The 24,977-nt window shown below is 36.2% G+C and overlaps 1 protein-coding gene across 3 annotated transcripts in view; it reads right to left on the bottom strand.

Annotated features, from left to right (window-relative positions):
• ITFG1 (integrin alpha FG-GAP repeat containing 1) overlaps positions 1–24,977 on the bottom strand; it is a 265,097-nt gene that overhangs the window by 81,089 nt on the left and 159,031 nt on the right. The gene's annotated exons all lie outside the window — the stretch shown is intronic.

The following is a 24,977-nucleotide window of genomic DNA, read 5'->3' as shown; positions in this document are numbered from 1 at the left end:
ACGGACAGTAGGGTAGATATTGCTGAGTACCTCTCAGATAAAAGAAAAAAAAAAAGTGTTATACTTTGCATAGCTATGAAGTCCTCCCTTTTGAATCCTACTCTATAGGCAAAGTGGTGATGAGTTTAGATTTTGGAACCAGACTACCTGGATTCAAAATCTGGCTCTGTCATTTAGCAGTTATGTGACCTTAAACAAGTTATTTAACCTCCTGAAGACTCAGATCCTTATTTGTAAACTGAGTAACATGAGTACTTAAAGAACTTGTAAAAAAGAAATGAAATACTGAGTGCAAAGTACTTAGAACAATTCCTGTCATCCACTTAGATCTTAGTAAAAGTGTTTGTATTATCATCACTCTTACTTATGTAGTGCAACACCATGCCATGTAAAAATATTTTCTTTAAATGCAGCAGTAACTTTTGTAAATGGTGTGATTTGATGTAATGGCTCCTATTTATAGGCGTTTTCTAATATTTACATTCCTTCAGGTCCCTCTATGTTACATAGAAAATAATAAGCTAAAAAGCTTAAATTTTATTACTGCTCAATTTTCTCTAATAATTATTTTAAATAAAACTATAAAGACAGATTTCTTTTTTTCCATATGAAAATATTACTTTGGATATTACTTTGGGTCTGGGCAATTTGGAAAGGAAAAAAAAGTTCTATTACAAGAAAGGTAAATTTTTCAGTGTTCAACAGAGTAAGGAAACATATGCAAAATATTCAATTTCCTTGATGTACTTGATATATGATTGGCTTCACATTATTTTTCTAGATAAAAAATTCCAACACAAATAGTTTAAACTCCCAGATTATAACATTTACATGGAAAACTTTGAGGTGGCTTTGATCAAGGCCTAACATATAATAGTGTTATTCCACTAGAAGGAATAATGATTTCTTCTTTGTCTCCTGCCTAATAACTGATTTTAAAATTCTAATCTGTAATACTTTTTCCAGGTAATTTACCCATCCTACCTTTTTAGCTAAACAATTTTACTAGATATTTCACAGAAATGAAGAACACTCTATTTTGTTATTAGATTATACAAAAACATGAGAACCAGTGATAAAGGTGGCCTTTTTTTTTTGGCTATGCCATGCAGCTTGTGAGATCTTAGTTCCCTGACAAGGGATTAAACCTGGGCCCACGGCAGTGAAAGCACTGAGTCTTAACCACTGGACCGCCAGCGAATTCCCAAGGCAGCCCTCTATAATCTTTTATAACCAATGCATCACACTGGCAACGTTTTGAGTGATGATTTGCCACTGGTTTCCCTTTTCACAACAGGGATGAAAGGATTTCATTATTGTATTATAACTCTGGGCATAATTTTAAATACACAACATAACCTACAACAAAAACTCTAACTGCAGTTGCATAATTTGTCATTTTAATTTTTGATATGAGTTTGTAAAGATTATAAATGCCATGCACCACGGTTCTTGTCTGAATGCTCACTAAACAGGTTGGTATTATACTCTGGAACATGGGGTCTATAAAATTTCAGTTCTTTTAAACTCCACTGAGTCCTACAGGTAGAGCCCAACATCTTAACTATAAAAAAAAAAATTCCGTTTAAGCCCAGGAAGAAATAATTCTGATTCACTCGGTTTGGAAACCCTTGGGGAGAAACAGTCTTGCTTCTTTTGAGTCAACTGCTCTATGTGTTTTTGGCAATTACAACCAATATAACTTTTTAAAAACTTTTTTTTTCCAAAACTATTGCAAAAGTTATTATAAAATTCAAGTAATAGAGACATTTAAAAAGTTGAACTCCTCCTTTCCAGGGAAAATCACTGTTAACAACTTGGTGTGCATCTTTACAAACCTTCTTCTGGGAACATACAAATATTTAAGTACATATATCCTTCAAAAAAAAAAAACAAACAAACCCAATTGGGTTCTACTATACATATTATTCTGCAACTTTTTTCTTTCCACTCAATAACATAGCATACACATGGGGAAAAGGGATACAACCTGAATGAGGACTTCTGAAATCTATTTTGAAAATTCCCACCAGCGAAGTTGTACCAATTTATATCCCCCAGCAGCAGCCCATCAAACTGCCTGTTTCCCTACATGCTCATTCCTTTCAATGCTTACTCCATTATACAGCTATGCCATCATTCGTTTTAACACCCTGCTATTGATAATCAGGTTGTCTTCAATTGTTCCCCATTACACACACACACACACACACACATGTTATTTTTCCTTGAGAATTTGTATAAGGATTTCCAAATGAAGTCATCTGGTCAAAGGATATGCATATTTTAAATGTGAATAGGTAAAGCTAAATGGCCTTCTAAAAAAATGTACCAATTTACACCTCTAGTAGTGTACAAGTATATCCTTCTTCATATCTTGCCAATATTAGTAACACTGCTTCTTATTTTTGCCAATTGGGTAGCTTAAAAATTATCTCATTCTCCTGATTATATGAGAGAAGCTGAGTGTTACTTTTATGTTTATTATCTATTCATATTTCTTCTAAGAATTGGCACTTAAATTTTTTAAATTATTGGTTTTTAGATCTCTGATTGTTAAGGACATTAGCCCCTACCTGTTATTTTCATATTCTTATTTGCAAAATGAGTGTAACAACAGTACAGAAATAGATACATAGATGTAGAGAACAAACTTATGGATACCAAGGCAGGGGGAAGGAGGTGGGTGGGATGAACTGGGAGATTGGGATTGACATATATACACTACTATGTATAAAATAGATAACTAATGAGAATCTACTGTATAGCACAGGGAACTCTACTCAATGCTCTGTGGTGACCTAAATGGGAGGGAAATCAAAAAAAGAGGGGATATATGTATATGTATAACTGATTCACTTTTGCTGTACAGCAGAAACTAACACAACATTGTAAAGCAACTATACTCCAATAAAAATTAAAAAAAAACCCAACGGTACATTACCTCAAATGGCTGTTGTAAGGATTAAATGAGAAAATACATGGTAAATGGTTTAATATAGTGCCCAGTACATAGCACAACACACTTTCAATATCTGCTGTTATTATTATATGTGCTGTTATTATTATTCTGATATGTTATAAACATTTCACCCCAGCCTTTTATTGTTTTTAAAATTTATGGTTTCTTTCACTAAAAGGTTAATAATACTTATATACTCATTTATGTCAATATTTTTCTCATGCTCTATAAGAAATGTTAAAGGAAGTCCATCAGGCAGATGGAAATAACACCAGATGAGTATCTGCACTTACACAAAGGAATGAAGAGCAGTGAAAATGTGAAATACGTAGGCAAACAGAAAAGATTTTCTTGTTATTTAAATCTCTTTAAAGATAATTGATAATTAAACAACACAGTATGGTGTTAATGACATAAGCAGATGTAAAATGTAAGGTTTCCTCAAAAAACTAAAATTTGAACTACCATATAATACAGCAATCCCACTTTTGGGTACATATTGAAAAGAAGTGAAATCAAGATCTCAAAGAGGTATCTGAACTCTCATGTTTGTTGCAGCAATATTCACAATAGTCAAGATATGGAAACAATCTAAGTGTCCATCAATGGATGAATGAATAAAGAAAATGTGATATATACATACACTGGAATATTCAGCCTTAAAAAAAGAAGAAAATTCTACCATTTGTGCCAACATGGATGAACCTAGAGGACATTATGCTAAGTGAAGTAAATCAGAAACAGAAAGACAAATACTGTATGATATCGCTTGTATGTGGAATCTAAAAACATTGAACTTATAGAAACAGAGAGTGGAATGGTGGTTGCCAGTGGCTGAGGGGTGGGGGAAATGGGGAGATGTCGGTCAAAGGACATGAACTTTCAGTTATAAGATGATTAAGTTAAGGGGATCCAATGTACAGCATGATGACTATAGTTAACAATACTGTACTATATACTTGAAAGCTGCTATGAGAGTAGGGCTTTAATGTTTTTAACCATAACAATAAGAATAAGAAAATGGCAATTATGTGAGATAAAGGATATTAACTACCTTAATGTAGTAAACATTTTGCAATATATACATATATCAAATAATACTGTATACCTTAAACTTACACAATGTCACTATGTGTCAATTATATCTCAGAAAGCTGGGGAAAAAAAAAGGAAAAAAATAAATCAATAAAAGATATCTGGAAAATCTCCAAATATTTAGAAATTAAACACCATTAAATAATCTACGAGCAAAAGAAGAAATCAGGCGGCCCCTCAGCGCACAAGGAGCATGTGCCTTCAGGAATTTTCCGTGCGCTATGTCTGTTCACCCGGCTGCCTGGCTTGGGGCTTGCCCTGGTCTCTGCCTAGAGCGCCTGGCGGGAGCTGCAGGCTTTAATCACCTGCTGCTTGTGTCTGTGCCCCAGTAGCCGCAACTGCCCCGGGGGCTGTTCTGGAAGAGATCTGAGAGCTGGGTGGCCTGGGTCGTGAGAGCCCCGCACCTCTCGCATCGTGGTGAAGAAGAACAGCATTCCCAATGGAATAAAATGTCACATCCAGTCCTCCAGACAGTGCTGTGAAGGACTATTTTGTCAAAAGGGGCGGTTACTTTCTGTGATGTCAGCCTCAGAAGATGAATCTGCCTTAGATATCCCTAGAGTCCTTTAACTCGAACAAGCATTAACAAGACATGGGATACTAATGTTCTCCAAACTATTTCGCAAACATTGAGCTAGCCTCAATTCTCACCTCAAAACATGAAACATTTTGCCACCTGAGCAGTTCTGGAGGAGGAATCTGTGAGCAGCTCCAGGCACTGTGTTAGGCATTAGCTAGCATTATAGGATATGCCTAAAATACATGAGGGGGTCTGGGAAAAGGTCAAGACTTCTTAATGATCAGCACCCTCAAAGTGATGTACAGATAGAGGATTATGACTATGTCAACAATGGACCTGCCCAGAGGAACTCTGGCACTGATAACTGCAGAGGCAGAAATAAAGAGATACTGGAGACAGGATTAAAATGGCTCAAAGAGGGGGGACCTCCAAGATTGTGGAGGAGTAAGACATGGAGATCACCTTCCTCCCCACAAATACATCAAAAATACATCTACATGTGGACCAACTCTTACAGAACACCTACTGAACGCTGGCAGAAGACCTCAGACTGCCCAAAAGGCAAGAAAACCCCCAGGTATCTGGGTAGGGCAAAAGAAAAAAGAAAAAACAAGACAAAAGAATAGAGACAGGACCTGCACCTCTGGGAGGGAGCTGTGAAGGAAGAAAAGTTTCCACATACTAGGAAGCGCCTTCACTGGCGGAGACGGGGGATGGGCAGGGGGAAGCTTCGGAGCCACGGAGGAGAGCACAGCAACAGGGGTGCAGAGGACAAAGCGGAGAGATTCCCGCACAGAGGATCAGTGCTGACCAGCACTCACCAGCCTGAGAGGCTTGTCTGCTCACCCACCGGGGCAGGTGGGGGCTGGGAGCTGAGGCTCGGGCTTTGGAGGACAGACCCCAGGGAGAGGACTAGGGTTGGCTGTGTGAAGACAGCCTGAAGGGGGCTAGTGCACCACAGCTAGCCAGGAGAGAGTCTGGGAAAAAGCCTGGACCTGCCTAAGAGGCAAGAGACCATTGTTTCGGGGTGTGTGAGGAGAGGGGATTCCTTCCCTGTGTGCCCACAGAAGGCAGGGCACTGCTTAAGTGAGTTCCAGAGATGGGCGCGAGCTGTGGCTATCAGCTCGGACCCCAGAGACGGGCATGAAACGCTAACACTGCTGCTGCTGCCACCAAGAATCCTGTGTGCAAGCACAGGTCACTATCCACACCCCCCCACCACCCCCAGGAGCCTGTGCAGCCCGCCACTGCCAGGGTCCCATGATCCAGGGACAACTTCCCCAGGAGAACACATGGTGCACCTCAGGCTGTTACAATGTCATGGTGGCCTCTGCCGCCGCAGGCTCGCCCTGCATTCCAATTATGACTACCGTACTCCTCCCTCTCCCTGGACTGAGTGAGCAAGAGGGCCCTAATCAGCCACTGCTTTAAGCCCCTCCTGTATGGGCGGGGAACAGATGCCTGAGGGCAACCTACACGCAGAGGTGGGGCCAAAACCAAAGCTGAACCCCAGGAGCTGTGCGAACAAAGAAGGGAAAGGGAAATTTCTCCGTGCAGCCTCAGGAGCAGTGGATTACATCCCCCCAGTCAACTTGATGTACCCTGCATCGGTGGAATACCTGAATAGACAACGAATCATCCTAAAATTGAGGCGGTGGACTTTGGGAGCAACTGTACACTTGGGGTTTGCTGTCTGAGGCTGATTTGTTTCTGATTTTTATGTTTATCTTAGTTTAGTTTTTAGCGCTTGTTATCATTGGTGTATTTTTTTATTGGTTTGGTTGCTCTCTATTTTATTATTTTTTTTATTTTAATAATTTAAAAAATTTTAAAATTTCTTCCTTTCTTTTCTTCTCCCCTTTCTTCCGAGCCATGTGGCTGAAAGAGTCTTGGTGCTCCGGCCTGGTGTCAGGCCTGAGCCTCTGAGGTGAGAGAGCCAAGTTCAGGACACTGGACCACTAGAGACCTCCCGGCCCCATGTAATATGAATCAGCAAGAGCTCTCCCAGAGATCTCCATCTCAAGGCTAAGACCCAGCTCCACCCAATGGCCAGCAAGTTCCAGTGCTGGATTCCCCATGCCAAACAACTAGCAAGACAGGAACACAACACCACCCATTAGCAGAGAGGCTGCCTAAAATGATACTAAGTTCACAGATATCCCCAAACACACCACCAGACGTGGTCCTGCCCACCAGAAAGACAAGATCCAGCCCCACCCACCAGAACACAGGCACCAGTCCCCTCCACCAGGAAGCCTACACAAGCCATTGAACCAACCTCACCTACTAGGGGCAGACAACAAAAACAACGGGAACTACAAACCTGCAGCCTGTGAAAATGAGACCCCAAACACAGTAAGTTAAACAAAATGAGAAGACAAAGAAATATGCAGCAGATGAAGAAGCAAGGTAAGAATCCACCAGACCAAGAAATGAAGAGGAAAGAGGCAGTTTACCTGAAAAAGAATTCAGAATAATGACAGTAAAGATGATCCAATATCTTGGAAAAAGAATGGAGAAAATAAAACAAACATTTAACAAGGACCGAGAAGAACTGAAGAGCAAACAAACAGTGATGAACAACACAATAAATGAGATTAAAAACTCTCTAGAAGGAATCAATAGTAGAAAAACTGAGGCAGAAGAATGGATAAGTGACCTGGAAGATAAAATAGTGGAAATAACTACCGCAGAGCAGAATAAAGAAAAAAGAATGAAAAGAATTGAGGACAGTCTCAGAGACCTTGGGGAAAACATTAAACACACCAATGTTGGAATTACAGAGGTCCCAGAAGAAGAAAAGAAAAAGAAAGGGTCTTAGAAAATATTTGAAGAGATTATAGTTGAAAACTTCCCTAACACGGGAAAGGAAAAAGTCAAGTCCAGTAAGCACAGAGAGTCCCATACAGGATAAATCCAAGGGGAAACATGCCAAGACATATATTAATCAAACTATCAAATATTAAATACAAAGAAAAAATATTAAAAGCAGCAAGGGAAAAGCAACACATAACATACAAGGGAATCCCCATAAGGTTAACAGCTGACCTTTCAGCAGAAACTCTGCAAGCCAGAAGGGAGTGGCAGGACACATTTAAAGTGATGAAAGGGAAAAACCTACAACCAAGATTACTCTACCCAGCAAGGAACTCATTCAGATTCAATGGAGAAATTAAAACCTTTACAGACAAGCAAAAGTTAGGAGAATTCAGCACCACCAAACCAGCTTTACAACAAATGCTAAAGGAACTGCTCTATGCAGGACACACAAGAGAAGGAAAAGACCTAAAATAACAAACCCAAAACAATTACGAAAATGGTAATAGGAACATACATATCAATAACTACCGTAAATATAAATGGATTACATGCTTCAACCAAAAGACACAGACTGGCTGAATGGATACAAAAACAAGACCTGTATATATGCTGTCTACAAGAGACCCACTTCAGACATAGGGACACATACAGACTGAAAGTGAGGGAATGGGAAAACATACTCCAAGCAAATGGAAATCAAAAGAAAGCTGGAGTAGCAATACTCATATCAGATAAAATAGATTTTAAAATAAAGAATGTTACAAGAGACAAGGACACTACATAACGATCAAGGGATCAATCCAAGAAGAAGATATAACAATTGTAAATATTTCTGCACCCAACACAGGAGCACCTCAATACATAATGCAAATGCTAACAGCCATAAAAGGGGAAATCGACAGCAACACAATCATAGTAGGGGACTTTAACACCCTACTTTCACCAATGGACAGATCATCCAAAATGAAAAAAAATAAGGAAACACAAGCTTTAAATGATACATTAAACAAGATGGGCTTAATTGATATTTATAGGACATTCCATCCAAAAACAACAGAATACAACTTCTTCTCAAGTGCTCATGGAACACTCTCCAGGATAGATCATATCTTGGGTCACAAATCAAGCCTTGGTAAATTCAAGAAAATTGGAATTGTATCAAGTATCTTTTTCAACCACAATGCTATGAGACTAGATATCAATTACAGAAAAAAATCTGTAAAAAATACAAACACATAGAGCTAAACAATACACTACTAAATAACCAAGAGATCACTGAAAGAATCAAAGAGGAAATCAAAAAATACCTAGAAATGAATGACGATGAAAACATGATGACCCAAAACCTATGGGATGCAGCAAAAGAAGTTCTAAGACAGAAGTTTATAGCAATACAATTCTACCTCAAGAAACAAGAAAAATCTCAAATAAACAACCTAACCTTACACCTAAAGCAATTAGAGAAAGAAGAACAAAAAGAACCCCAAAGTTAGCAGAAGGAAAGAAATCATAAAGATCAGATTAGAAATAAAGGAAAAAGAAATGAAGAAAACAGTAGCAAAGATCAATAAAACTAAAAGCTGGTTCTTTGAAAAGATAAATAAAATTGATAAAACATTAGCCAGACTCATTAAGAAAAAAAGGGAGAAGACTCAAATCAACAGAATTAGAAATGAAAAAAAAGTAACAACTGACACTGTAGAAATACAAAAGATCATGAGAAATTACTACTAGCAACTATAGGCCAATAAAATGGACAACCTGGAAGAAATGGACAAATTCTTAAAAAAGAACAACCTTCTGAGACTGAACCAGGAAGAAATAGAAAATATAAACAGATCAATCACAAGCACTGAAATTGAAAATGTGATTAAAAACCTTCCAATAAACAAAAGCCCAGGACCAGATGGCTTCACAGGCAAATTCTATCAAGCATTTAGAGAAGAGCTAACACCTATCCTTCTCAAACTCTTCCAGAATATAGCAGAGGGAGGAACACTCCCAAACTCATTCTACGAGGCCACCATCACCCTGATACCAAAATCCGACAAAGATGTCACAAAGAAAGAAAACTACAGGCCAATATCACTGATGAACATAGATGCAAAAATCCTCAACAAAATACTAACAAACAGAATCCCACAGCACATTAAAAGGATCATACATCATGATCAAATGGGGTTTATCCCAGGAATGCAAGGATTCTTCAATATATGCAAACCAATCAATGTGATACACCATATTAACAAACTGAAGGATAAAAACCATATGACAATCTCATTAGATGAAGAAAAAGCTTTTGACAAAATTCCACAACAATTTATGATAAAACCTCTCCAGAAAGTAGGCATAGAGGGAACCTACCTCAACATAATAAAGGCCATATATGACAAACCCACAGCCAACACTGGTCTCAATGGTGAAAAACTGAAAGCATTTCCTCCAAGATCAGGAACAAGACAAGGTTGCCCACTCTCACCACTATTATTCAACATAGTTTTGGAAGTCTTAGCCATAGCAATCAGAGAAGAAAAAGAAATAAAAGGAATCCAAATCGGAAAAGAAGAAGTAAAACTGTCAATGTTTGCAGATGACATAATACTATACATAGAGAATGCTAAAGAAGCTACCAGAAAACTACTAGAGCTAATCAATGAATTTGGTAAAGCAGCAGGATACAAAATTAATGCACAGAAATCTCCTGCATTCCTACACAGTAACGACAAAAAATCTGAAAGAGAAATTAAGGAAACATGCCCATTTACCATTGCAACAAAAAGAATAAAATACCTAGGAATAAACCTACCTAAGGAGACAGAAGACCTGTATGCAGAAAAGTGTAAGACACTGATGAAAGAAATTATAGATGATAGGAACAGATGGAGAGATATACCATGTTCTTGGATTGGAAGAATCAATATTGTGAAAATGACTATACTACCCAAAGCAATCTACAGATTCAATGCAATCCGTATCAAATTACCAATGGCATTTTCCACAGAACTAGAATAAAAAATTTCACAATTTGTATGGAAACACAAAAGAGCCCGAATAGCCAAAGCAATCTTGAGAATGAAAAATGGAGCTGGAAGAATCAGGCTCCCTGACTTCAGAGTATACTACAAAGCTACAGTAATCAAGAAAGTATGGTACTGCACAAAAACAGAAATACAGAGCAATGGAACAGGATAGAAAGCCCAGAGATAAACCCACACACATATGGTCACCTTATCTTTGATAAAGGAGGCAAAAATATACAATGGAGCCTCTTCAGTAAGTGGTGCTGGGAAAACTCGACAGCTACATGTAAAAGAATGAAATTAGAACACTCCCTAACACCATACACAAAAATAAACTCAAAATGGATTAAAGACCTACATGGAAGGCCAGACACTATAAAACTCTTAGAGGAAAACATAGGCAGAACACTCTATGACATACATCACAGCAAGATCCTTTTTGACCCACCTCCTAGAGAAATGGAAAGAAAAACAAAAATAAACAAATGGGACCTAATGAAACTTGAAAGCTTTTGCACAGCAAAGGAAACCATAAACAAGATGAAAAGACAACCCTCAGAACGGGAGAAAATATTTGCCAACAAACCAACTGACAAAGGATTAGTCTCCAAAATATACAAGGAGCTCATGCAGCTCAATATCAAAAAGATGAGCAACCTAATTCAAAAATAGGCAGGAGACCTAAACAGACATTTCTCCAAAGAAGATATACAGATTGCCAACAAATACATGAAAGGATGCTCAATATCATCACTAATCATTAGAGAAATGCAAATCAAAACTACAATGAGGTATCACCTCACACTGGTCAGAATGGCCACCATCAAAAAAATCCACAAACAGTAAATGCTGGAGAGGGTGTGGAGAAAAGGGAACCCTCTTGCACTGTTGGTGGGAATGCAAATTGATACAGCCACTATGGAGGACAGTATGGAGGTTCCTTAAAAAACTAAAAATAGAACTACCATATGACCCAGCAATCCCACTACTGGGCATATACCCTGATAAAACCATAATCCAAAAAGAGACACGTACCACAATGTTCAGTGCAGCACAGGGAAATGACAAAGTACTTTGAACTGAATGAAAATAAAGACACAGCATATCAAGATTTGCAGTATGTCACTAAAGCAGTATTTAGATGGAAATTTATAGCACTAAACACTTAGAAAAGAAGAAAGATCTCAAATCAATGATCTCACTTTCTTCCTTAAGAAACTGAAGTATAAGAGCAAATAAAATTTAAAATAAGCAGAAGGAAGGAAATAATAACATAGAGGAAAGCAAAGAAATAGAAAACAGAAAAACAATAGAGAAAAATCAATGAAACCAAAAGCCAGTTCTTTGGGAAGAACAGTTTTAAAACTGATAAACTTCCAACCAGAATGGCCATTTAAAAAAACTAAAAAGAGAGAAGATACAAAGTACAAATAACAGGAATGAGACAGGTAACAGCACAACAGATTTTACTGATATTAAAAGGATAATAATGTTATGAAAATTTTTGTGCCAATATAATAGACAAGTTAGATGAAATGAACAAAATCCTTGGAAGTCACAAATGACCGAAGCTCATTTGTAAGATAAAGAAAGAAATTCAAATTGCAGTTTTAAGCCTTCTGAAAAACCCCAGGTCCAGATGGCTTCACTGATGAATTCTACCAAATTTTTAGAGAAGATATAATACCCATTCTACACAAACTCATGAGAAAATTGAGAGAGACATGTTTCCCAACTCATCTAAGAAGCCACTTTACACATCAAATTAGACAAAGATATTATAAGAAAACTACAGACCAATATTCTTCATGAACGAACACAGATGGGAAAATTTTTAACAACATTCTAGAAAATCAAATCCAACAGTAGAGTCAGATCTTGCTTTGCATGGTACAGTGTTCACTGAAACTCATACATATCTTGCTTCATGATAACCAGAGAACCATGTAAAGATACGACATGATTCTGATATGGACATGTTTCAGTGAACTAAGTACCTTGCAAATTGAAGACTACAGATAGAATAAAAAGATAAAAAATCATGATCAACTTGGGTTTATTGCAGGAATGCAAAGTTGCTTTAATATTTTAAAATAAATCAGTTCAATTCACTAGATTAATAAATTTAAAAAGGAAACCCATATGATCATCTCAATAAAGGTAGAAAAATATGACAAAATCCAATATCCATTCCTGATCCATAACTGTAGCAAACTAGGAATAGAAGAAACTTTCTCAACATGATACAGGGTGTCCACAGAAAATGTACACTGAACATCATACTAATAGTGAAAGACTGAATGTTGTCTTCCTAAGATCACTGTTCCTCCAAGACAATGATGTCTGCTCTCACCGCATCCATACAACATTGAGTTACAGGTTGTAGTCATTGTAAGTGGCAAGAAAAACAAAGAAAAGGCAACAAGATTGGAAAGGAAGAAGAAAAACAGTCTTTATTCATAAATTATCTGACCACTTATTTAGAAAATCCTATAATATCTATTAAAAAAACCTACTAGAACTAATAAGTACACAGAGCTAGGTGGCAGAATACAAGATCAATATACAAAAGTCAGTTGTATTTCTGTATGCTGGCAAACAACAATCAGCAATTTCAATAAAAATGTATGAGTGACAAAAGCAATAAAAAATGCAATACTTGCATACTGACAAAAGATGAATAAGACCTGTACACTGAAAACTATAACACACTCCTGAGAAAATTAAAGACCTAAATAAAATGAAAGGACACACACACATACACACACACAGTGGTCATGGGCAGAAGACTTGATACTGGGCAGAAGATTCGATATTGTTAATATGTCAATTATCTCCATATTGACTTACAGATTCAATGTAATATCAATCAAAATCTCAGTAGACTTTTTTTTTTTTTTCAGAACTTGATGAACTGATCCTAAAATTCACAGAAAATGTCAAGGACCTAGAATGGCCAAAATGATGTTGGTAAAGAAGAACAAAGTTTGAGGATTTACACTACCTGAATTCACTATTCATTGTAAACCAACAGTAATTAAAGCATGTGGTACTGCTGCAAAGATGGACAGTAGATCATTGGAACAGAATAGTGAAGAAATATACTCACCAACACACATATGGTTAATTGATTTTCAGCAAAGATCAAAGGCAATTACGTGGAAAAAGGATGTTTTTTCAACAAATGGTGCTGGAACAATTTACCAAAAAATGAACTTGGATCCTTATCTTGCACCATATAGAATAATTAACTCAAAATGGATCACAGACCTACAGGTAAAATGTAGAACTATAAAAATTCAAGGGGAAAGCATAGGAGGCAATCTTTGTGACTAAATTAGGTAAAAATTTCTTAGATGTGACACTAAAAATCATAATCCATTAAAGAAAAAATCAATAAATTGGACTTTTTCAAAATTAAGCGCTTCTGCACTTTGAAAGACAGTGTTCACAGAATGAAAAGACAAGCTAGAGATGAGGGGAAATATTTGTAATAAGAGGATTTGTATATAAAGAACTTTCAAAATGCAATCATAAAAAACAAATATCCCAAATAATATGTGGGCAACAGACTCCGACAGGTGTATGTATATGTCAAAACTTGTCAATGTACACACTTTAAATATGTAAAGTTTACTCTATGTCAATTAAGGCTCAATAAAGCTATTAAAAATATATGGTACTCCTTCATGAGAAAACACTAGAAACACAAGCAATAAAAGAAAATATAAGCTTGACATTGTCCAGACAAAAACATTTGTGGTTCAAAGGACACCATCAAGAAGGTGAAAAGACAACCCACAGAATGGGAGAAAATTTTGTAAATCATGTATCTGACAAGAGCCTTTTATCTAGGATATATAAAGAGTTATTATAACTCAACAATAAAAAGACAAATAACTCAATTTTAAAATTGGCAAAGGGGGCTTCCCTGGTGGTCCAGCGGTTAAGATCCCTGGTGGTCCAATGGTTAAGAACCTGTCTTGCAATGCAGGGGACGCAGGTTCGATCTCTGGTTGGGGAACTAAGATTCCACATGCCATGGGGCAACTAAGCCCAGGTGCCGCAACTACAGAGCCCACGTGCTACAACTAGAGAGAAGCCTGTGCACTGCAATGAAGTGAAAAGCCCATGTGCTGTAACTAAGACTATTTATAACTATTTATAAATAAATAAATATTAAAAATAAAATGGGCAAAGGATCAAAATGGACAAACTATCCAAGCAAGATATACAAATGGCCATTAAGCACAGAAAAAGAAGCTCAACATCATTAGTCATCAGGAAACTGCAAACCACAATGAGATAACACTTTACACCTATTAGGATGGCAACAATAAAAAAGACAGGTAATAACAAATACTGGTGAGTTTATGCAAAAATTGGAACTCTCATACACAGCTGATGGTAATATAAAATAGTGTAGCTGCTTTCGCAAATAGTCTGGTAGTTCCTCAAATGGTTCAACAAAGAGTTCCGTTTCTAAGTATATTCCACTTCTAGGTATATTTCAAGAGAAACGAAAACATGTCCACAGAAAAATCTGTATATGAATGTTCATAGGTCTGTTATTCATAATAGCCAAAAAAGTAGAAACAACCCAAATATATACCAACTGAACGAAATGAAACATGGTGTATCCATACAATGGAATATTATTCAACAACAAAAAGAAATGAAGTACTGATACACGCTACCACATGGATGAACCCTGAAAACGTTATGCTAAGTCAAACAAGTCAGTCATAGATTACAGTGTATTGTATGATTGCATTTATATGAAATGTTAGGAACAGGCAAAACTGATAGAAAATGAGTCATTTCTTAGGGATGGTGAGATTGGAGAGTGATGGCTTAAGGCAGGTGTGCTTCTCTTTACGGTAAAGAAAATGTTGCAAAATTGATTGTGGTAATGGATGCACAACTCCGTGAATATACTAAAAGCCACTGAATTGTATATAGTAAGTGGGTGACTTGTATGGCAAGTGAATTATACCTCAGTAAAGCTGTTAATAAAAAATAGGGAATCCCCTGGTGGTCCAGTGATTAGGACTCCACGCTTCCACTGCAGGGAGCATGGGTTCGATCCCTGGTCAGGGAACTAAGATCCCACATGCTGCGTGGCAAGGCCAAAAAAAAAAAAAAAGTACAATTCTATGGTTTTGACACTTGTCTTCTCCATTTCACACAATGTGTGCAGAAAATTTTAACCCACAGAAAATATCTGTGGGAAATGTTTAAGTGACATAACATGTAAAGTGCATATATCAGATGCCACTTCTCTGAAGAGGCCAATATTTACACATCTAGTGTGCAGCCTTTTGAGGCTGGTTTTAATTTCTCTTCAAGGCTATAAAATCGGTGTTTTTTCTTGATAAGCTACCACGTGACAAAGTTTGGGATATTTTAAATTGTTATTGTTAATAAGCTGTGTGCATCTGTCTTATTTCTCATTAAAAAAGGAAGGTAGCTGACGGATCATTTAACTTTAAGTTTGATTTTCTCCCTGGCTGCTCTTAGAGCTTGTGGGTTCAGTTTAGTCATTTCTATCCAGTGAGTTCTGCTCTTCTAGATTGTCCTTAACTCTCTTCCTCTTAATTCTCCAATTTCATTATCAGCCTAGGCTCACATGGAAGGAAAAGAGCTTCAATTTGGGGATATGTCTTTCTGTGTAAACCTTAAGAAAGTCAGTTCTACACATAGAAGAAAAACAAATTAAGAAGAAACACATATAAGCCCATTAGGAATTCTCTAAAAAAATGAAACAATTGTTTTTGAGCTGTTGCTCTGAAATCCATGCTGCCCAGCTACTGGTAAATGCAGAATTCTCAGCTAAGTTTATATATATATATACGACTTCCACTTTGAAATTACTAAAATCATTTAAGTGTTCCTGTAATACAGACTACTGACAATTAGAAATGTTCAAAAGAGATGATAAACTTGATGTCCAGAATAAAGTTCACTTGAGCTCTGGGCAAAAGCAATACCTTTATTCCCCAGATAGCAGCTAGGCTATGAGAGTCAGTGGGCAGAAGGTAAATGTTTCTTGAATGAAGAGAGGAAGCAAGCATCTTTTGTAGAGCAAGGCCAATTGAAAGGCAAAACTTAATAGGATGAAAGACTGAATGCTAAGCTCCTGTCAAATAAGTGGTTAGAAAAGATTTTGCAATGTTTTAATTTATCTTTATTTGAAGGCATTCCTTGTATTAGTTAATTTGGCGGCCACTGCAACATTTTTTCTAGGTATTATATAATATTTGTTTTAAATTATGTAAAATGAAATATAATGGTCATTTTATTTGTTAGTTGGGTAATGGTATAAACAGAATATTGAGACTTCAGAGTGAGAAATTCATGGACACACTGCAACTTATGAAGTATACACACAGAGGAAACAAAGATTGGTTAGGAAATTATACTAGTTCTTGTTTAGTTGTGAATACTGTAGAATGCAGTGATGAGTTCGATGAGGGGAAAGGGAGAGATGAAACGAAAGAGAAAGGGAAATGAAAGATGACTTCCACATTTCTGGTCTGAATGATTAGGTGAATGATAGTACCACCACCTGAGATAAACAGAAAACTAAGAACAGTTTTAGGGGCGAGAAGATAGTTTCGGGTTTGCGGTGCCATCGGTAGAGCATTCAGGGGAAGATCCATCAGGCAGTTATACACACAAGTGTGAGGCCCAGATACAGGGATTTAAAAGTCCTAAGCTTCTAAATCGTAATTAAAATAGCCAAAGTAGATGAAGAACATGCAGAGAACCAAGGGCTGAGAATAGAACCCTCAGATATACCAGTATTTAAGAGGTCAAGGTGAGAAGAGTTTTCTGAAGAGATGGTATAGGAACAGTGAGAGAGAATATAGAGAGAGCCAGAAAAGTTTAGGAGTAAGTTATCAACAGCCCAATGTAGACAAAAATCTGGTGACATAAAGGCTGTGAAGTATCCACTGGATTTGTCAATTAGAAGCCACTGGGACTGAATGAGAGGTTTAGTAGAGTGGAATGGCCTGAAGCCAGACTTTGGCAGGGTGAGTTTGAGGTAATAAAGTAGAGAAAGCTGTCCAGAGTCACAAAAACATTTTTAAGTCTGGGGAGACTTGCACATATTTAAATAAAGATTGGGAGGAAAAGAGGGTGGAATGAGACGATTCTGATGGCAAAGGGGGGATAACTGATGCAGTAAGATCCAGAGGATATTGGCAGAATTGAAAGGGAGGGGGTACCAAATAAAAAAATCAATGAGGAGACTGTTAAAATAATAATTCAGGATAAGCAGAAAGTGTCTTGAAAGTGTCTTGCCACTAGGGAGGTGGCAGTGACGATGGAAAAGAAAAGAAGTCTGAAAATCACGTTATGAAAGAGGATCGCATCTGTTTTGTGGAGGAGTCAAAGGTAATTTAACTTTTCTAGGCTAAAATGATTGGGGCCATGATGATATCTTTGTAGTAAACAGGGAAATTATGAGGAAGAGTTGGATTTGAAGAGACGGGGAGGTGTGATTGTTTGGTTTCAGACAAGGCAAGTTTTAGACAAGGCAAGAGACGGGGAGGTGTGATTGTTTGGTTTTAGACAAGGCAAGTTTGGTTTTAGACAAGGCAAGTTTGAGGATTGTTTGGTTTTAGACAAGGCAAGATTGTTTGGTTTTAGAAAAGGCAAGTCTTGAGGCTTTAGACAAGGCAGGTTTTAGACAAGGCAAGTGGTCAGACAGCCACATGGCAGAGAAGACAAGGTTTGAGATAAAGATCTGGGGGTTTTTCACTTAGAAGTTAAGACAACTTGTGTTGTAAATCTGAATGAAATAACTGAGGAAAGAAATACAGGAAAAAAAGTCAACAGCTGAAGATTCTGCCTTGTGGAATGTCCCCAGGGGGCAGATAGAAGATTTAAAAAAACCCCCAGGACTTCCCTAGCGGTCCAATGGTTAAGACTCTGTGCTTCCACTGCATGGGGCGAGAATTTGATCCCTGGTCGGGGAACGAAGATCCCACGTGCCTCGTGGTGCAGAAACAAAACCACCCAAAACAACAAACCAAACCAGAAGAATGAAAAGTATATATCTTACAGTGATGGAGAGAAACTTGTATCATTCAACATTAGAAATGAATAATTTTTTTGACCATGTAAACTTTAGCTAAATATGACACCCTTTCATGTGATTGTTTTGAGTTATGCAATAGAACAGTCCAAGCATCCAATAACTGAAGACTGATTAAATCAACCAAATGGAATATTTTATAATTGTTAAAATGGCATTATAAAAGTAATATTACTGACATATAAAATTGTTCATAATATGTTAAATGAAAAAAGCAGGTCACAACACAGTATTAATAGTATGATCTTATTTTACAATACAAACAAAACATCACACACATGTACACACTCTTGAGCACACAGAGATAGAGCAGGGTTTGGAAGGACATACACCCAAGACTAATGGTGGTTATCTCTTGGTGCGCAGGGTTTTAAGTATATTTCATTTTATTTCTTTTGATATATATGTAGTTTTTTGTAGCAGGCAGAAAACACTGTTTTCTTGTAGTCATTCTCACATCACCTATTTTAATTCACTGCATAGCCTTAGCACTACTTTATATTTTTCTTATTTATGATTTGCTTGTTTATTGTCTACTTTTCCTAAATTTATCTCTCTTATTCAATCTTGTATCCTCGGCACCCAGAATTTGCATCAGTAGAACAGGCACTCAGTAAATACTTTTTAAAGTAAAAGATAACAGGTAATGTTTTTTTAATAAGAAAAATAAACACTAAAAGCTTAATTTATTGTTAAGCACTGCCATCTTTCTCCTCAGCTCCTCTATTTTTGAAGTGATCAAATATGTTAGAAGCAAAGGAAAATGGAGATGTAGTCTACTTGTATCCCTGAGGATGGCCAAATACCTCTCTGGGCTGCCCTGTGAGATACCTCACAAGGCCCAGAGTAGCCTGGGATTGCTGCACAAGAAAAACTGAATGTAACAAGTTAATATGACCAATTTTTATAAAAGAATAATCTCACAACACACACAAATCTTGTGTCCTCCAAGCAAGCTCGCTGTGATGCTCTATACTTATTTCAATGTCATTGCTGAGGACATTTTTGTGATTCCTCTTTGAGGATGCCTTTGGAAGATGTTGAGTCTTCTAACGTTCCCAGTGATGGTAAGTCTTCAGTGTGAGCCGTAAATGTGAACTTAAGTGTTATGGTTAAGGTCAGTAAATAGGTTGGTTAGTACAATATTTATACAAAATCAAAGTATATATAAAGCAGTGAGACTTAACGTGAGTCTGATTCTTTAACTGACTTATTTTTATTGAGACAATTTACCAAAAAATTCACCATTTTAAAGTGTACAATTTAGCAGTCTTTGGTATATTCACAAGGTTGTACAACCACCAACCCTATTAAATTTCAGATTATTTTCATCACCCACATGCAGAATCCCATCCCTATTAGCAATCACTCCCCATACAGGCAATTCTTACAGAAGAACTTCTAAAGTGTTTTAAACATTATTAAATAAATGTTTATTCTACCAAGGTGACTCCTCTGGACAACTGATTCATCTGTGTTTTAGATAAATATCAGGCAGATTCATTTAGGGTTGGGGATACCAATGAAATTCAATCAAGGAAAACAAATTGTTCTGTCACCAGCCATATTTCGTGTTTACACCTTATTCTAAAATCAACTTCTATGAAATATTCATTGGTTCATGAAAGGTAAGAAATCCTCTGTACTTGAATACCAGTGAGACGAAAGAACTAATCACATTTAACTTCAATTTTATCTTTTGGGGAAAAGCTTGACAACATGCTGACTTAAGATAATTACATACCTTAGAAAAAGGGCATTAGCCCATCAATGAAAATGCATTAAAATAAGATTAAACCAGGAATGTATACATAATCACCTATTAAATCCCTTATTAAGCAGAGGACAAAAAATTTAGATAATTAACTAAAACTCTGAAAGAAAAAGCAGGTGTAACACAATTAGTGCTTCTATAAAGCTAAAACCCTCTCCCTTGTCAGGTCTTTCTTGGCCTTGAGTGACCCCAAGTGACCCAATTTAAGATTTAAGCTCATCATTCAAACTTACTTTTTACCATTACTTGAAGGAGAGACAAAATTCTGTTTTGGGGGTAACGATGGCTTTAAAACTTCTAAGTAATGGCATACTACGATAATGCAAATTTATAGAAAATATCACTAATAAACTGTGATTCTCATGTTCATGCTAACAAATAGTAAGCTGTTGAAGATGTAGAGACTGTAACTCAGTGGGAAAGACCATGAGTTCAACTTTAGTTCTGTGGGAAAAAAACCTGAGTAAGTCTGTTTAAACATCCTCGCTATAATGGCTATAATGCAAAAGGAGTTTGAATTCAGGCAATCCATGGTTCTCTTTCACTCTTTAGAACTCTATTTCACATTGTACAGTATACGAAAAATGATCATTACGTATCACTCTCATTTTGGTATTCTACTTGGTTTCTGATGTTTACTGATGTGTAAGGGAGGGAAGGAGTTTCTAAGATCTATGAACAATAGCTTTTAAAAAGCTTGGCTAACATGGATTTTATATATCATATTTGTTTCCCTTGACTGGATTCATGTTCATAAATATTTTGCTAAATTTCCCACATGTATCTGAGCATGTATCAATCTGTTATTCTACTCTTTTTAGTTAACATTGGTTGTCCACCTCCTGAAAGGACAATATATGAACAATATATTTTCTTGGAATGTGAGAAACCTAGGCCTCTCCCTTGCTATTATATTTCTTTAATTGCTATTTTTTGTATTACAAAGGGCAACATTTTTGAAATGCTAAATATGGGCCTGACAAAAATGCTAGCAAGTGAATACACAATAATAGGTATTTATAAAATATGGTACATTTTATATGAGGGAGTTGAGTCTTACACAAGCACAGGTGCTCAAGTCAGTAAATCATGTAGATGCTGGAGATGACCCATATACACTTAACATCCTAAATTCAACTATAGGTATAACGCTTGGCACACTGTGAGAGAATGCTACTCTCTCTGTTGTTCAATAACAACAATAAAAGTATAGTTAAAAAGCCTAGAGAACTGTATTTTCATGTGCATTCTTCTGTATTTCATTGCATAGTACATATTATACATACAGGGAGAATTGCACAGATCCATTATATCTCTATCTATAGCTCTTTTAACTTACGGGTGATTTAAGGGATTTTCAGAGTAATTTTGCCATTTTTAGACTCATTTAAAACCTAAATTGTGATTCTGCCATATCCCAAAAAGCAAATAGTGATCATCTCTGGGTAAAGTGATTATGGATGATTTTAATTCATTTTTTATTTGTATTTTCTAAATTTCTATACTTTGTGTTTATTAGAAAAACATACATACTGTTAAACCACAGAATGCCATACATATTATAAAATAAACTTTGCTTCTGAATAAAAACAAAATGTTTGATCATGAGCAAGTCAATGATGACAGATAACACCATTACTACTCAACACTGTAATGAAAATCTTGGCCAACGCAATAAGACCAGAAAAAGAAAGAAGAGGTATAACAACTGTTATGCTTATTTTCAAATGAAATGAAAATATATGATTATGCTTATTTTCAAATGAAATGAAAATATATATGGGAAACCCAAGATAATATACAAACTATTAGAATAAGAGAATAAAACAAGATTGGTGAATACAAGATCCATGTACCAAAATCAACAGTTTTCTCACATACCAATAATGATCATTAGAAAGTCAACAGAACTAAAACCGTCACTGACTGCAGATGACATGATATTATACGTAGAAAATCCTAAAGATGCTACCAGAAAACTACTAGAGCTCATCAATGAATTTGGTAAAGTTGCAGGATACAAAATTAATACACAGAAATCTGTTGTATTTCTATACACTAAAAACGAAAGATCAGCAGGAGAATAAGGAAACAATCCCATTAAGGAGGCAAAAAACCTGTACTCCAAAAACTATAAAACGCTGATGAAAGAAACTGAAGATGACACAAACAGGATGGAAAGATATACCACGTTCTTGGATTGTTAGAATCAATATGGTCAAAATGACTATACTACCCAAGGTAATCTACAGATTAATGCAATACCACCTATCAAATTACCAATGGCATCATTTTCAGATCTAGAACAAAATATCTTAAAATTTGCATGGAAACAAAAAGACCACAAATAGCCAAAGCAATCTTGAGAAAGAAAAATGGAGCTGGAAAAATCAGGCTCCCTGACTTCAGACTATACTATAAAGCTACAGTAACCAAAACAGTATGGTACTGGCACAAAGACAGACTTATAGATCAATGGAATAGGATAGAAAGCCCAGAAATAAACCCACGCACCTATGGTCAATGAATCTACAACAACGGAGGCAAGAATATACAATGGAGAAAAGACAGTCTCTTCAAATAAATGTTGTTGGGTAAACTGGACAGCTACATGTAAAATGATGAAAGTAGAACATTCTCTAACACCATACACAAAAATAAACTCAAAATGGATTAAAGACTTTAATGTAAGACCAGATACTCTAAAACTCTTAGAGGAACACATAGAACACTCTTTGACAGAAATTGCAGCAATATCTTTTTTAATCCACCTCCTAGAGTAATGAAAATAAAAAAGAAAATAAACAAATGGGAACTAATTAAACTTAAATGTTTTTGCACAGCAAAGGAAACCACAGACAAAATGAAAAGACAACCCACAGAATGGGAGAAAATATTTGCAAATGAAGTGACTGACAAGGGATTAATCTCCAAAATATACAAACGGCTCATGCAGCTCAATATAAAAACAAAAACAGCAAAAACAACAACAACAAAAAACAACAAAAAAGCCAAAAAACCAAAACCCAATCAGAAAATGGGCAGAAGATCTAATTAGACATTTCTCCAAAGAAGACATACACATGGTCAAAAAACACATGAAAAGATGCTCAATATGGCTAAGTATTAGAGAAAGGCAAATCGAAACTACAATGAGGTATCACCTCACACGAGTCAGAATGGCCATGATCAAAAAATCTACAAACAATAAATGCTGGAGAGGGTGTGGAGAAAAGGGAATCCTCTTGCACTGTTGGTGGGAATGTAGATTGATACAGCCACTATGGAAAACAGTATGGAAGTTCCTTAAAAAGCTAAAAATAGAACTATCATACAACCCAGCAATCCCACTACTGGGCATATACCCTGAGAAAACCATAGTTCAAAAAGAGTCACGTACCACAATGTTCACTGCAGCACTGTTTACAATAGCCAGGACATGGAAGCAACCTAAGTGTCCATCAACAGGTGAATGGATAAAGAAGATGTGGCACATATATACGATGAAATATTACTCAACCATAAAAATGAATGAAATAATGTCATTTGCAGGAACATGGATGGATCTAGAGATTATCATATTGATACCACGTGAAGTAAGTCAGAGAAAGACACATTATCATATGATATCACTTACATGTAGGATCTAAAAAATGATAAAAATGAACTTATTTACAAAACAGAAACAGACTCACAGACTTAGAAAGCAAACTTATGGTTACCGAAGTGGAAAGGTGGTGGGGGAGGGATGAATTATGAGGTTGGGATTAACATATACACACTACTATATATAAAATAGGTAATCAACAAGGACCTACTGTACAGCACAGGGAAATATTCTGTAATAACCTATATGGGAAAAGAATCTGAAAAAGAATGGATATCTTTATATGTATAGTTAAATCACGTTGTGGTACAACTGAAACTAACACAACATAGTAAATCAATTATACTCTAATATAAAATAAAAATTAAAGAAAAAGGGGCTTAGGGAAAAAAAAAAGGAAAATCAATACAAAAAAAATCTCATTCAGGGACTTCACTGGCGGTCCAGTGGTTAAGCCTCCACACTTCCACTGCAGGGGGCATGGATTTGATCCCTGGTTGGGGAACTAAGATCCCGCATGCCACGTGGCACGGCCAAAAAATTAAAAAAAAAAAAAGAAAAAGAAAAAAAGAAAAAAAGAAAAAAAATGTCATTCATAGTAACAATGTAATCTCTAAGGTTCCAAGGATTAATCTATGAAAGATGTATAGAAGTTTTATGAAGATAATGAGAAAACATTACTAAAGAATATTTGAAGGAAATATGACTAAATGTTATGAACTAGAAGAGTCAACATCACAAATATGCCAGCTCCTCACAAATTAATCTTTAAATACAATGAAATCAAAGCCATCAGAGGCCCAATAAAGGTTTTTTTTGGTCAAATAAGAAAAGTTAATTCTAAAATTTATGTGGGTAAAAAATGGACCTGTATGTGAAGGAAAAAATGTTAAACTTTTATGATAAACTACAGGAAAATATCTTTATGACCACAGTATATATTAGTATTACCAAAATAAGATCAAGAAAGCTTAGACTGCATATAAAATAATGTGTATTGATTCTATGTATACATTTCTAATATTAAAATGATAGAATTATTATTATTCTCTGTAATCTTTTGTCACATGAGAGG

Source organism: Eubalaena glacialis, chromosome 18 (genome assembly GCF_028564815.1).
Source record: "Eubalaena glacialis isolate mEubGla1 chromosome 18, mEubGla1.1.hap2.+ XY, whole genome shotgun sequence".
Taxonomy (NCBI): Eukaryota; Metazoa; Chordata; class Mammalia; order Artiodactyla; family Balaenidae; genus Eubalaena; species Eubalaena glacialis.
This window is presented reverse-complemented; position numbering and strand designations above follow the sequence as displayed.